We start from the raw sequence: 17,143 nt of genomic DNA on the forward strand, positions 1-17,143 counted from the left end.
CTTGTAGGTAGTATTTATTAGAAAAGTTTTGATGACATATTCATATGATTGACAAAAAGGTTTCTGATGTATTATAAATATGTTTTAATAAAATCAAATTAACTGTCATGTAAGTGATCGATTGAACTGATGGAAGTATATTATATACATATATAAATATATTAGTTTACTGTCTTCTTCAAAAATAAAACGCAACATGTAATTATCTCTAGTTTCTACGAATCAGTTAAATTAAAAGTAATTAATCCAACTAATGGATTTAGTTTTTAGTTAAATGTATAAATGAATCGTTTATATTCATTTTTTTTTAGAAATCCATTGGTTTTTAAATTAAAAATTTTTTTAGGTTTTTTCTAGTTTTTTTGTAAGCCAGCACAAAATATTTCACAACCTTAAAATTTGAAATCAAATTAAATAGCCGTTGAAGAGTTTTAAGTATCAAAATCTCTTCCACGCATCTTGTTTTGATTCCACTCATTCATGATATTAATTTACTTGAGAGGTAATTAAGGTACTAACTCCAGTGATTGATATTATGCAAAATTAAGTACTTTAATTGAATTTTATATTATTTGTGAAATGTAAAATGAGAAATTATAATTGGATTTATATATAATATATATATATATATATTTAAATAGCACTATACTATTTACTGGATAATCTAAATTTAATATATTTTAGAAAAGCAATTTCTATACTTTAAATGTACAGATAGGAAAAAAAATAACGAGGAAATCTCAGTAATAATAAATTTGTTTAGAAAATGTTGATAGCAAATTAATACGAATAAGACCTCTGTTAAATCTTATTTCAAGGTAACTGGTATGTGGTAAGCAAAGATAATTAATTGCTAATATTATACTTATGGTTCTATTATTATAATATTCTACCAGATGAGACCTAACTTAGTTGTAAGATATCCTTTTTAAATTTATTTTATAAATTATAAACATACTTTTAACTTTTGTCACTGCTTATGTCTAAAAAATAAACTATTTTTTAAATCAATTTTAAAACCGTAAGACAAAATTAATTGGTTTATCTATTTATGGTAATTTGTCATTTACTGAGAAAGAAGAAAATTAAACTTATTTTACAGCTTATTATATTCTCATTTCAATAACTGATTAAGTGATAATAAAATAAAATCCATCTATTTTTATAACTCAATGCTCTCTAAATCATTTTTAAATGTAATCATTTCCATTTTAAATCTAACTTCAAAATTGAAAATATTATCATAATATTATTGTCGCCTTACATTTTTGAAGCGGATAAAATGCAACAATTACACGCATAATATACAGTTTCATATTAAATTATAAATTAATAATATGACGAGACAATATTGCGTCTAACGGTTCATGCAAATAAGTAAAATACTTTAAAACATTTAATTACTTACCAATACTAACCAATATATGAATGGAATCACATTTCTAGATATTTTTAATAACGGTTTCAAAAAATAATATACAAAATTGTTAAATAGCATTCATTCATAAATCATAGTTGGCGAAGGTACCTAACCTATATAAACAAAATAATGTTGGGTAGACTTCAAATATAATTTTTATTTTATATAAAATTCATAAAAGGTGTATGAACAACAGATAATGCGCACTGTATTATCCTAATCCAACGCAATTAATCATCATTTACATTGTATAATATTATTATGTGTTTGTTCATTAAGGAAGATATTATGACGCGTAATGGTTCTTAGCGGTTAGACAATTTAACACTGCTAATATCTTAAATAAAATTTGAGCAACGTAAAAACGTGTACAGATTGTCTAAGCTTATAAGTTTAAAAATAAAGCAATTAGAATAATTAGCACGATTATAATGCTTACAAAAATAAATTAGGATGTGCCAAACACAAAGAGCAAACATTTTCGTATCTCTTAACTCTTAAGTGCCATTATTCAGAATCCATTATGGGTTAATTAATTAGCTATACCGCCAAAACGTTTTATTAATGAAACGATAAACAAAAGCATAACAAGTTTAATTTTCAAAGTTGGCAATTATTGATGTTGAAATATTTTACACTGATCGTACACTATATTGGTCTTTAGTATTTGTTTTGAAAATTGGCATTTAATTCAGTTGTAGAGAGTACAATTGAATCATTAAAGTACTTTTAGCGTTATATTCGATTGTAGTAAAATTACTATAAATTAGTTTATTAGGTATATACGATTGTACAGGATTTAGTGTAGGAATAATTTAATGTGCAGATTTATTCTATAGTATAATGCGCTTAACAACATTTGTGCACGCCAAACCTAAGACTAAAATGCATTAAAAGAATTACCGTGTTATGCTATCATCGTTCTCAGTATAATGTTTAAACTCTAACCTCGTTAAAAGTAGATGAATATCTATAGTGTGTTACTTGGAAAAATTAGTCAATGTTATTATTTATTCAATAGTTTTAAATCTCAATTCGCAGTATTAGAGGTTAAAATTCAGTACGTATTAATTATTATTAATCAAATTTGAAATTACTTTTCACTTTTTCAGAGCTACGTATAAAATTAAGTGCATATTTTTTTTTTCATAGAACATAATATAACTTATATTATAAGAATAAAAATAAATTATTCAATAACAATATTAGGTATATACATTTATTCACTTTTCTATTTAATACGACATTTCCACTAAAAATCCAGTCCCTAGATTTACGTATAGCTTGTTTCTGCAAATAACGAAAAAGGTTCGTTCCAAAATGTATTTTTTTGAAAAGAATTTTAAACTAAATATTTTTGGACACCGGATAATAGCGTACAAATAATTTATGGTAAGTATATACACAAATAAAACAAAAATGATTGCATCATAATTTATTAATATACATATTTTATTTTTACTAGAATATTATTCAGTAGTATTAAATAGTTTAAATAACTCTGAATTGATGTACGCTCTTATCTAATATAATACGATTTAGGATCCGTTATATATGGTATATTTATATGTACTACAAAAATCTTTTACTTGAAATATTATGGAACTACACGATTTAAAATACTATCGTCATTACTGGGCATACCTATGTCGGTCGTGTGTGAACATATATTTTGGTACTTGATGGGGAAGGAAATGATTGAAAATGCATTTTGTAGTCAAAGACAATTTCGTTTATTATTATTATATTATGAATTTATATAGGTACCATTTAGTTCCTTGAAAAATAAAAAGAGCGTTTTATTCGTTGCACGGTCTGTTGAACTTTTATAGTATTTTCTTCGGCTCCGATGAAGCTTTTTGATGGAAACCCAAACAATATATTTTAATTGTATAATTATTTGCTTTATTTATTTTATAAATTGGTTCATCGGTTGCATTAAGATTAAAGTGAATAAATAAAGTCTGAATTGTAACTTGAGTAGACGTTTTTGAATAATTTCAAATGAATTGAAGTAACTCTAATGGAAACATGATGCTGATAAACTATTCATAAATATTCATGATGCACTCGACAATTTTCATACTGCAAAGTTTCAAAAAAAAAAAAGAAAGATTTTTGAAATAACAGTCATATAGCTAAAGTGATTTAATTTCGTTGAGGTACGTTATACCTGTATAGTTATATTATAATGTGTGGTTGTGGAATAGTAACATTAAATTTGTTTGAATTTGCCATAGTATATATATGCCATAGTTATATTTATGTAGGTATTTTGTGCAGAAAGGTCCGCTTCGCTTTTAATGTAATATTGCCTTGTTATAAACAACAATGATAAAAAAAACACTTAAGAGAAAAATAATCGACTGAGAAATATTAACTATAAGGTATACATTTATTTGTGACCCACGAGTAGAACAAGTATGCAACTGCAGGTAGGTATCTCTAAATATTTTTATCAAATATTTCAAGTTGACATATTTATATTTCGACGGAATAGCGAGCATTTAATTCGAGAAAATTTGATTCGGAGGGATTTGAATGAACATAGCAAACAGCATAATATTTTAATAATATATTTTTATAGGACCCCAGAGCAAGGATCGGGGGTGGTCGACCACCATATATATAAGTTGTTGGTGCGCGGGACTCGGGAACTTGATAAATTTCACGTGCCCGAGGGTCATGCATATTTGCTTAAGGTATTTCTACCTCGTTAATTCCGAGATGGTGACGACAACTAAAACTATACGGTTTAATTCAAAGCGTGCGTGTGTGTATATGCGTAAAATATAATGTCACTTCACCACGGCTAATGAATATTAACGAGCTATTTAATTTTTGGAAGTTTTTCCGAAAATATCTACAAAGCTAAGTAGGTACTATAACACTATAATACGTGTCTAAAATACATCTATTCATCTGTCGAGTACCTATATAGGTCGTGATTTTATGTATACTGCAAGTGATGAAATTCGTAAGAAAATGGGCTGTGCTAAAATCATGAGAACTGCAGAGAGCCATGTAGAATTTTCTTTAACACTACTCTCTATATTTGTGATATATGTCACTACTTATAATACAAACAAAATTCATGGTATTAAAAATTATAAAGCAAATAAAAATAAGAAGATTTTTTTTTGCAAAATATAGTAAAATGTCGAACTACAAGTAATTATAGTTTTTTTCCACATCATTTAGTAACATTTAAAATTTTAAAATAAAGTCATCAAACAGTTATCAAACTCGTTATAACCGTTTAGAAATAAACGATATAGATCAAATAAAATTACGTACTTAAACGTCCTCTTTAAAATACCATACACTAATTTATGATTAGAGATTATTATTGTTATACTTGTACAATCGTTGAGTTTATATTATATTATGTTAGATTATTAGTTTTATTTAATATTATAACACACTATTTAAATAATATAATCATAACTCATAAAATAGTGATAGTATAGTAGTTAAAAAAAAAAAAACCAAAATTATTAATGTTTGCGGGTTAGCTTCCGACTGAAAATGTTAAAATTATACTATCCAAATCCTACCCTTTGTTGCACCAGGTGAAGCCGACAATCTCGTCAGTTAAAAACGTGCGTGAAGAAAAAAAAATCAATACGAGCCGTGTTTACAAGACCACGAAAATTACGCGACAAAACCAACTTATTTATATTTATAAATTCCTAAAGGAGCACAAGAAAGAAGGCATAGTGTATTATGTATTCAGTCGGTAGATATTATTATAATTTTCCAATTAAGTGCGTGTTTTTATTTTCTATTAACACGCGATTCAAAACGTATAATATAGGTGCTGATATGCGATACGTCCTACACAGTGGTTTTGACAGTGAGTGGACATAAATGACACAATATAAATTAATAAATTAATGGAATATTATCTCAATGTATGATAATTACAGTCTGGCATAATAACACCGGTTAAATACGACTAAAATCAAATATATTTACACATGGAATCTGCACCGCGAATAAAACGTCGTGCACCGAATGACGGAAAGATCGTCTCACGATGACTCACGACTCTCGTCCAGTGCGGTGGCATATGATTGTGATTCTTCCACGATCTCTCCTCGTTATAGTTGCAAAAAAACGTTGTAAGTACGGATTCTTTATCGGTTTCCGTGGACTGGCGGTTGTAGAAAAATAACACAGATGTTGAAAAATAGATAAGGCATGGCTATATTAAACAATTGGATATTTAGCCGCGTGTCTGAATGGAGAAGAGATAAATACTGCGCTTTTATCACTGATTAACATTCTGACAGAGGGTTTTCAAATGTTATCTTTTTGTACTTAAATCTCTTTAACCTCAAAATGTATTACACTTTGCGTATGATAAGCTCAAATGGTCTATTTGTTGTTATTTATACCGATGGCTAACAGTCGGCGAAAGAAGTTTGTCTGACAACAATATTTGGGATCGTATCGGTACCATGGACGTTTTAAGCGATTATAATATATTATCAATAATTTTATCACGCATGAGAATATTATATGTTTTTCGTATGGATTTTTTGTAAATACGTATTTATCGCCACATCGATAATATTTAGATTAAATATTTAGTTTTATTTTTAAAATTGTTTTTGATACACGTATAAATAATCGTAAAATATCTCTCGATCAACCCTCTCATACATTCAAATTTATTGTATTAATAACATAGATTACAACGAACGACATTAGACCTTTAAAATTAAATTTCGATTCAGCGACTTCAACCTTTCTACCCGGTAATATATCATCTATGTGCAATCAACCATATGTATCGTGTAATGTGAAAAACGATCATGCGGTGGAGTTCTAAGCTATTGGAAAAAATTCCGAAAATTACATATCCATTTGTAAAGCACGTATTGGTGTCCGATTTCCTCTAAATTACAGAGGCGTACAAAATACAATTTGAAAAAAAAGCCACATCATTGTAAAGATAATATAAATTCTCATCGCAGAGACGAATATAAAATAAGTTATTTCCTCTCTGTTTATAACCGATTGGTGTTTGACACCGAAACATAATTACATTTTAAATTGAATTCTCCGCTAAGAGCTGCAACACGGTGAGCGTAACCACGTACCTCGTCAATCTGAACCAAATAATTTTAAAAATATTATACGTACAAGAAGTGCAACTACACTGTTGAAAATACGCTTTCTTCCACACAATGTATATTATAAATAATCCGAAAAATTGTTTGTATCAGATGTGACATTTTTGCCGGTTGCTTAAATTGAATGAAACACATAATTTATTACTCTCGAAAGCTGATCCCCCTGGTTTTCGTGTTTCCGACATTGTTGAATATCCCACGAAAATAATACCTAGAATGCCGCCCCTCTCCGCGTGATACTATAATCGACATATATTATAATAATATATATTACCACATACCTGTTTACATTGTTGTATTTGATTTTGTTTTTATAAGTTTGCAAGAATATGTGTGACGTAGTGTCGCCGAATTTTTTTTAGATCACTGGGTAAACTATTTTTTTCACGGTTCATTCATCGTAAAGGTTTTCCTACTGAATTCAGTTAATTAATGCATTACAGCAGATACTGAATGTCTGCGTTGTCTGTAGTTCTGTTTACTATTTAGTATTTACAATATAGTATATAATTCCTATAATAAGTCTAGAAGTTATCCACCTACTTACCTACCTACCCGCCTCCTAAGAAAGTTCTGGGGTATTTACCCCGTCAGCCATACTTGTTCGGCGCCACTGGACTGCGACGTAATCGGCGTGTGTTGTAGAATATTATATTATATTAGATTTATCTAATTTATAGCGATTTAAATATTACATCTTGAGTTATGTATATAACTCTCCTTAACTCTTGATTTACTTAATTTATTCGTTGGTCTTATATTTTTTCCTAGTTTATCATTTATAATTTAATGTGTTATTGTGCAGTCTCCTGTAATAAATTTGTTTTGTAAATGTTCTTGCATTATGAAATTACTAGAGCGGGTGTTAGTTAAATTACTTTTTAAAGAAATCTAATAAAATAATATATTATTATGTGTATACACAATGTATATGACTGAGTATTGATCGATGGATTTGAATATAAGCATACGGTTTAATCAATGGTAGACAGAAGAGCAATTACCGTAAGTCAATGCACTACGTGTTCACAGTTTAAGTTGACGAAGTCTTGATGATACCATTTTGCTCATTCATACTCATTCTGTCTCTCTCTCTCACACACACGTAATCTTTACTGACTAAATTTTAATCGGAAAACTATGTTCGAAGTCAAATCAAATAACATTATGTATGGATGGAAATAATTCATATCTAATCATTTGCAATGACACAATAATTATAATATAATAACAATATTATAGAGGATTTGTCTTATTCAAATGATTACTTGATGATTAAATTTCCAGTATAAAAATACAAAACTACCTACATAAAATCAAATTATTCCCCAATAAAAAAGTAAATTAAATTATTCTTTTTAGCATTTTAATTGAAACATTCTATTAAAAAAAAAAAAAGTAAAGGAAATCCTTTTATTAGAAATAGGTGCTTATTATAATATTATGCATAACAATTATTATAAAAATCAAGTCTATAATTCTGAATTGCAGAAGAAACATTATATTATGCAAAATTTCAAAATATATATAATTAAATTTCTACTACAATAAAGCTGTTTTTATCGTGATTGTTTTTTTTTTTACATAAATAATAATAACGAAAAAAAAACTAATTAATAAATAATTGTATGCAAGTATAAACATTTAATTTACCAATATCTTTAGTATTAAAAATAAAAAATAAAGTAAAATCAATTTGACTACACTACAATAGGTAGCCATATTATAATAGTTAGTGCAAAAAATTTAAGTTATCTATATTTTATGAATATTATCTTAATCATTAACTAATACTGTCATATTTTATATTATTAATAACAATAAAATAGCTATTTATTTTCAAGCAAATTCGGTAAATATTTAGTTTTGTTGTTTAAAACATCGAGTTAAAATAATTAAGCAACTTATTATGGCATTTCTTTCCACACAAAATTCTTATGTGTTTGATATTTTTCAATCAACTACGTATGGTATGGATTATTTATTGTAGTCACATTCCATAAAATAAATCCGATTATTGTCTTCAATACTATTTTTTTTTTTTTTTTTTAAGTGTCAACACTTCCTAAACAGAGTAATTTATAATCATTAATGTTTTCCCATCACAAAATACTCAATGATTGATAATGGACCATACTTACATTAAATCCTAGAAACATTCCTCTTAGTTTTTAGCAGACTGCACACGAGCTTTTGGTATATTATTGTGCTAGACCAGTGGTTCTTAACCTGTGGTCCGCGATACTTATGTCCGGGGTCCGCGGCAGCCTCAATACGTTGTAATTCGTATTCGAAAAAATTAATAAGGGGGTTCTCTGTATCTAAAAATTTTTCATCAGGGGTCCGTGATCTACAAAAGGTTAAGAACTACTGTGCTAGACTGTAATAACGGAAATGAGGTTTGTTTATTTTATTGGGGGATTATGAATATAAACTTAAGTTGAAAAACACGAGAGAAAAACCTGAGAATTTTGTTCTGCTGTATAGTAGGTTAGTAGGTGACGAGTGTACTCTTTATTGAGTAAACCACTATAATGGATGTTTTAGTTTGAATTTATTCAATGATCGTTCTCGTTCAAAAAATGATTCAAACATTTTTTTATGCAAAACCGATTCTGAACACGAAGACCGTATTTCACATTATACTTCTGAGTGTATTTTATTTTACATTTATATTACCATTACCTTGTAATTTATTTTTCTATTAGTTATATAGGTCAAATTAATATTTGGTTGAACAAATTGCATGCATTATTATTTCAATAACTAATATAATATTATAATATTATTATTTCATAATATACTTAATATTATTATATATTATAAATTTATAAATCAATATCGAAGTACTTAAGTATAATGTTAATAGGTTTGTAATATAAAAAGCTTTAAATCTATCAAAACAATTTTGTCATTTCAATATGTATGAAATAAATTCAGAAAAAATAGTAGAATGCTTTAACTGCATACGATTAATATTCTTTTGAAAAACAACAAAGTAGGACAAATTGATTACCTATAAGGAATATAATTGTCACACATTTTCTTTGCCCGGAAAATTGTAGACCCGTTTAGCCCGGGACTTAGTTTTTATGGCAGATTGCTCGCAACATTTGGCCATTGTGATTTTGTAATCATTTAAAATTAAAATAAGTCGCAACATATAAAACTAACTTACTAATTGGATATCAATAAATAATAATAACGACTAATCGTTTAATATCTAATGTCTATGTGTAATAATATTCTGATAAAATGCATATGCGTCAGACGATATTTTAGAAACTTATGGTTATCTAGTAATAATAAGTTTATTACTATAAACTATAATAATATCGATTGTGAAATTCCGTATTATATTGTTATTATTATTATAAATATATCATAATCAAGTTTTAGCGTAGTGTTAACTGTTATTTACAGCTAAGAAAATAATATGTTTAAAATTCGATAAAATCGTTATGACATTTAAATTGATCAATTAAATTTACATCGTTGAAGCTTACTGTAAGAAAAAAAACATATAATATAGCATAATACAATAAGATTATTATAAACGTTATAGCATTTATTTATCATAAATTTATATTCTATGATTAAACATTCTATTTCTCGTTTTGTTACGTGTTTGATTGTGGTTTATTTGTATCGATTTTCTACTTCGGTCTTTACATTAAGAAATAATAATAGTAATAATAACTGTAATATATGTTTCTGTTTGCGCAGGAGGTGAAACAACTACTTCGTCATGCCAATGGAAACTAATCTACAGATAAAACTTTCCTGCGCTGGGATCCTTTATTTTTGGTAATTTTATAAAATTATTTTTTAACATACTGTATTTTAATAGTTGTATGTAGAATGCAGATGTATGTTTATACGTATACACTATACATATTTAACTACACTGGCGATACGATTAGTATATTTCGATGGTGGAATAATAATTTATAAATTTAGGTACTATTCAATATATTAAGAAAAATATTCCTAAATCATAGTATAAAATATAAATATAAAATATGAAATATAAATTTTATATTTCAATCGCACAAATCTAAATGCTATTTCTTATACTACATAGTAAGTTGCTTTGTGATTCAATATTATACTCGAGAGGTCGGTTAGCTGGTTTATCGCATCTTTATAACTTTGTGATTAAATTACAACTTACAAGGCTAAAGTGTATTCAGGCATAATTCATTTTTGATCTTTCCACTAGACAGAAAATGAAAGATGTTAAGAATCTAAAATCATCAAAGCTTTATGACGAAATATACCTATATAATGTATAGATATTTACTACATTATTATTTCAGATATAGGTATATTTTGTATCTTAATATTATTCACTGAAAATAACATAGTTATTCTATTACAATCGTTATAATTTGCCGACGTTTTTACGTAATATAACGATATAGTACACCATTAAACATAATAATGGGTATTCAAAAGAAGAAACAAAATTCTCAAACGAAAAATGTCAAATAAAATGTTATTATAAAAATACAATCGATCCAAAAACCGTTGGTAAAATATATTTGCGATTACCTGAGGTTACAATGTATGTGCTATGGCATATGTGTATACAACATAATATGTATAATACTATTATTATATAACAATCGTTCGTCTGCAGCCACTGAGCCACATGGTATAAATATAAGTTTGGATCGATTAGAAATATGGTGTATGCGATGCTTTACGTACAAAAATATATAATATGTTCGGTACTTATACGTTCGCCAAAATATCTCTGAAATAATAACTGTGATCGAAATGCCTTTACGGTAGATAATAAATATATCTGTGAACGGTAATATTTTATGAAATCTTAAAATTAATTAAACGTTTAAAGCATAAACGTACCTATATTTAATTTGTTTTGTTTTATATGCTAGTCGTCTGTTTGAAACGTATTGTTATCCCGATAAATTTCTACACGAACAATGATTCAATTTAAAATTAATTAAATACAACCTAGCTGTTTTTACGCGCGGTCGTTACTATAAAATGTTGTGTACAATGTTTCAGCGAAAGATTAATATTTAATGAGAGGTGGAGAGAATATGAAAGGATTTTGATGTTAACTACTCAAATTTACTTGCGAGAAACCGTGTAATTTTATGCATACCCATTTATTCAAATAAAATATAAATTTAATGCATCTTACCTTACTGATGGCTTGGTAGAAAAAATATAGTTAACCATGAATTATGACTGTTACATAATATTATAGCTTACCGAAAGAGCATTATATTATTACAAATTTCGTTTATCATTTAAAATCAGTAAATCGCTAAAAACTACTTTAAGTTGAAACACGCGTATGGTATGATACATTGCCAAATAAAAAATGAATACTGTAATGGTGCTTGACACAGTAATTATCATAATATAATCATATGCATGCATGATACGCGCCAGATATCTGTTTCATTTAACATCATTGGCTTTTCGTAAAATATTCACGAGTTAAATACTGAATTTTTTTGATGAAGATAGACTTGAAAATATATTGGATAAGTATGCTGTCCATCGAGATAAAATTAACGAACACGTACGATTTTAATATTTAATCATAATCAAAAATGAAAAAAAAATAACACAATCCTAAGTAAATCGCAGTGTATCTTAGCCTACTATCTAGTATACTATAAAAACGAACCCCGATTTTTTTGTCACTCATATAAATCCACACCGTTCAACGTATAGTCACCAAATATCTTAGTGTTATACCTGACAGTTTGCTGGAGATTTTAGTACCACTTTTGTTAATGAATATGGCTAATAATTTGAAATTTTCTGATTTTTACAGAAATATGTTATTTGTATCTAAACACACTATTTGGTATGAAAACGAAACATATAAATGTGTTCCTATAGTAACAGTATATGTATCTTTTCTATAAGATACTGTTACTATAGGAACACGTAGATATGTTGATATTTTTCATTTTCACACCAAAAACTGTGTTTTGATAGAAATAACATATTTCTGTAAAAATCAGAAAATTTCAAAATATTGGACTAAGAAACATTTGGAAGTTGGTTCTAAAACCTCGAGTAAACTGTCAGGTATAACAGTAAAAAATTTGATGACGATACGTTCAACGAGGTGAATTTGTATACGTGAAAAAAAATCGGGACTTGCTTTTATATTATAGATTATAATATATTAAAATAATTGCTTAAAGCCTACCTATAGTTGATCAATCGTCACGATCCACTTCAGAATGTGTATATAGAATCGACGATGAATCAATTATTATTGTCGACGTATATGAGATGTGACAACGGTCCTGCAGGATTTGAAGTATAGATTACTGCGTTTTAACTATGACTGACTTACTTAATCTTGAGACTCGAATAGTTGAGATATGTTGAAATACATCCAATAATAGTAATAACCAATAGAAAAGTAATATAGTAATACAGTAGCGCGCTAATTGGCTGTATGATGTGAAAACCCACATAATGCTATGTCCAATGTTGTTTAATAATCATTGTTATTGTTATTCATTTAATGCCGTAATAATATTATTACATAATATAATTGCCGGGTGTAAGAATAATGATATTAATGTAAAAAAAAATTGTTTTAATTATCTATAAGTATAAATATGAGGATTTATAAAACACCTTAAATTATTATTATTTTGCGTAGGTATAAAGTATGTACACTTTATAGCATTTTATGATCGGTATAACTATAAGACAAAGAAACAGCCCCAATATTTTCAAACAACTATCCACGGGGGATGGAGCACGTGGGTGACAGCTATTTTACTTATATATTATCGTATGTACTCATCTGTTGGCTGTTGGTATACTTATTTAGCCTGTAGCAATTTCCGATAAATAAAGTAGTTTAATTGCGTATGCTACTTTTGAAGTTGGTTACATTCTCAAGTAATTACCATAAACTGGCACGGGAAGTCACGTTTCAGACGTAAAATACAGAGGTAATGCACCGTTTGCAAATATTATTTGGACTCATTTGAAATTATTTCAAGTGTCACAAATTATGATAATTACACTTAGAATTTAACATTCTCACCAGGCATGTCTACTTCAATATTTATACAATATAATACGATTTCATTAACATGAAATAATATACAGTTACTATCAAAATTATGCAAAAGTAGTGTTGTTACATTTGATTTGTTTGAATGTTTGAACATTACACCGTTTTTCTGTCATATAAGTCTAATTAAAATATAGAATAATATTCTCTCATGAATATTTTTATATTTTAGCGTTTCGACTGAAATACACAATAACTGACTAAGGTTGACACTCAGCAATGTGTATTCTAGACGTGGAAGTTTTCCTTTTTTTGTACCGACGTCACAAGAATCTAATACCCTAAAAAGTTTTTACACCCTGGGAGAAAAATTAACTTAAAATATTTTGACCACCGGGGTTAAATCTATGATGCTTTTAACACTTCTGGAAAACATTTTTCCGAAGGGAAAATTATCATAAGTTGTTTTATCTAAGGTTAAATATTCTCTGTTCACCAGCACCTTCCCTTTTTAAAGGATAATTTGGGGCTATTTTTCAGCGTTTGTTGAGATTTCTTTATGCATTTCAATAACAAAAAGGCTTCTTGGATAATGGCCTTTTCGCTATAGCACATTGGTTGGTATAGTTTGTAACTATTATCATTGATAAAATAAAATATCAATAATACACACATAGTTTATTTAAACAATTATGTTACGTTTCATATATTTAATAATTTAATACCAGTACTAATATATCTGCAGTATGGCACATCGAACACGGGCAATCTTTACAGCACATATTTTCAAAACAAAGTGAATAATACACAAAAAGTGATGGGTTGACGTGAAACGATTTAGCGATTGGTATGTTAATTAATAATTCATTAGTATGTATTATATTAATAATACAATAACTATAGCTACATAAACGAGATTGGATTTTCACAAAATTCTGATTTTAATTAAACGTGTTCTTCTCGCTGGACAATGCGATGGAAAACGCTAATAGGACTTGACGTTGATTTATTATTATTATTATTATTATTACTATTATTACAGAAATTGACTCAAAGTTTAATAGAACAAAGAAAGAAGGAAATTCAAATTATCGAACAGTCCTCTATAAACTTAACGAAAAACTCGCAATTGTGTGGCTTTTCGATAATTACTAGAAAGGGACTCGTTTAATTTCCAGTCGAGCATTGCAGGATGTAAAGTTGACTAGCTGTATTATTATTGCTATTACGATACACGCTGATCGTAAAAAAAAATCACTTACTCTGTATTATAAAGTAACTCAACGAAATCTAAGTGGTGCGAAAATGTGTATACCAACCATTGTGTGCACTCGGGACCTAACCTACAAAATGATTCACCAATACTCACCAAAATTTTTTCATCAAATAACGAATTTATTTAAATTATTCTTTTTGGAATTCTTAAGCATACTTAGATAATATATTTTCGAATTTTCAAAATTGTTTGTACTGATTAAAGAAATTCTAGTATCGATATAAACTTCATTTTTTTCAGATGAGAATCCCACCATTCCCTAGTTATTAATATTTATTTATCAATATTTATTAAATATGACAATTAATAAAAATGGTCCGAGTATAAATAAACATTAGTTTTAATATCAAACATATTTAATAATCCATGATAGAAAAATGAGGTTCTTGTTTGAAAAACAAAAGCTTATAATATATCTAGAGGGCAGTCTTTCAGTTGTACAAACAATCTCAATAAATTAAAATATTATCTTTAAGTAAAATTTAAGAATTCAAAAAAACAGATCACGAATAAGAATAACTGCGTTAATTAAGAAAAAGGGATTGGATATGCTTGGTGAATCACTCTGTATAATATTTTCTAATGTGTAAAATCTATATTATACTCATGTATAATATTTAAGATTATAAGATTACTCACAGAAAATGAATTCATGCTGATGATTTGTTTATCATGCATATTTAAATAAAAATATATAAATTTAAATAGTTTTTTTTTTTACTGTTTCAGAACATATTATATTTTACTATGTAAAATATAATTTCAATATTTTTAGCAATTTAAAGGTCCTTTTAATTTCCTGAGATATAGTCTGATCAAAGAATAAAATAATCGCAATATGTATCGATGGGTGTATCAAAATACCTACATAATATGTTATTCAGTAAACGCTTGCTTTTTTATGGCATACAAGTTACAACCGACGTTGAACCAGATGATGACGTACTTGGCGAATCTCATACTGCATCGATGGTGTATTTTAATAACAAATTGTTTTCACATAGTTATTTGAAATAATAAATTGTTTATATCAATAGTTGTGTATAGAATTTTTATGTGTATACGTTATTGAAAATAATGGTCAAATTTAAATGTTCCAATTTTTTTTTTTCTCTAAATTCATTAAATTTATTTTAATAGACACGGTACGCCATCATAAACTCCACAATGTTCTACATTTCAAAGCTCTACAATAAGTGTAATAATGGTATAATATTATGTGTTTGGGACCTTGTGTAGATGCCTTCCGTTCCGGAACTATTTTCGTCTATAAAAACAACGATTGCCGCCATTTCGTCAATTAGACTACTGAGTCCAATGCACTGTTATATATATTGTAACAATAGATTACTTTTACGACTGGATATGCCCGTTCAAATAGAAATTCGTGACTGGTCGATTCAGGAAGGAACAGACTATTACGAGTATATGTTTATAGTGCGTTGTGTAATGTACGCTGTACAGCAATTTATTTTCCCGTGAGTCTTGTGGACAATCGTTTGTTCGCAACAGTCCCAGACTTACGATAATAATTATACGTTATAAGTATAATATTAAAAATATTAAGTTTGTGGTAGCTTTTCATATTGCATTTTCACCGTTCATAGTATCATTGTGAGCACAGTGAATTTTTAAGTATTAACTACGATTACTGTTTCACCACGATAAAACTACAATTATTATGAGCACGAACAGAAAATAACATTTTCCACTTGGATGAAACCGGAAAATTATATAATAATTATGATAATATTATTTCTCATTAAAATATACCTATTTAGTAGACATTTATAGATTGCTGTAAATATAACTTATAAGGAACGTTTTTTTTTACATTTTTACATCGTAAATATTCAAATTAAAAATGTAATAATTACACATTTTTAACTACAATATAATTTTCAAATTTTCGTGATTTTATAAAATTTAAACTTTAAGCATTAAAAAAAAAAAAAATACTTCTTGAAAAATGTATGAGAAATATTGTATTAAATTTAATAAAACGTTTTAACTTATAAATAAAAATGTTAGCATGTCTAATTTGAAAAAATAAGTATTAATTCAAATGTTTATTAATAGTATAAAATCCTGAAAAATTCAAGCTTCAACAAATGTCATTCGTTTTTTATTTGCAATAAAAAAAAACATATATATTTCCCTAAAGTACCGACCGGGATCTATTGTATAAAGCTAAAGGAGAAAATTGAAGCGTTATTACTGGTCCAAACGTTTGCAACAGAGTATAAAAAAGAATACGAATCGTTTATAATCAA

General features: G+C 27.5%; 1 protein-coding gene across 2 annotated transcripts in view; it reads left to right on the forward strand.

The window, feature by feature from the left end:
• LOC114121273 (potassium voltage-gated channel protein Shaw-like) overlaps window positions 1-17,143 on the forward strand; it is a 181,581-nt gene that overhangs the window by 61,527 nt on the left and 102,911 nt on the right. For both annotated transcript variants that reach the window (XM_050203671.1, XM_050203675.1), the window contains exon 3: window positions 10,288-10,368. The gene's annotated coding sequence lies outside the window, so the exon portion shown is untranslated. The remainder of the gene's footprint in view (window positions 1-10,287; window positions 10,369-17,143) is intronic.

The sequence above is a fragment of the Aphis gossypii genome, chromosome 3 (genome assembly GCF_020184175.1).
Source record: "Aphis gossypii isolate Hap1 chromosome 3, ASM2018417v2, whole genome shotgun sequence".
Taxonomy (NCBI): Eukaryota; Metazoa; Arthropoda; class Insecta; order Hemiptera; family Aphididae; genus Aphis; species Aphis gossypii.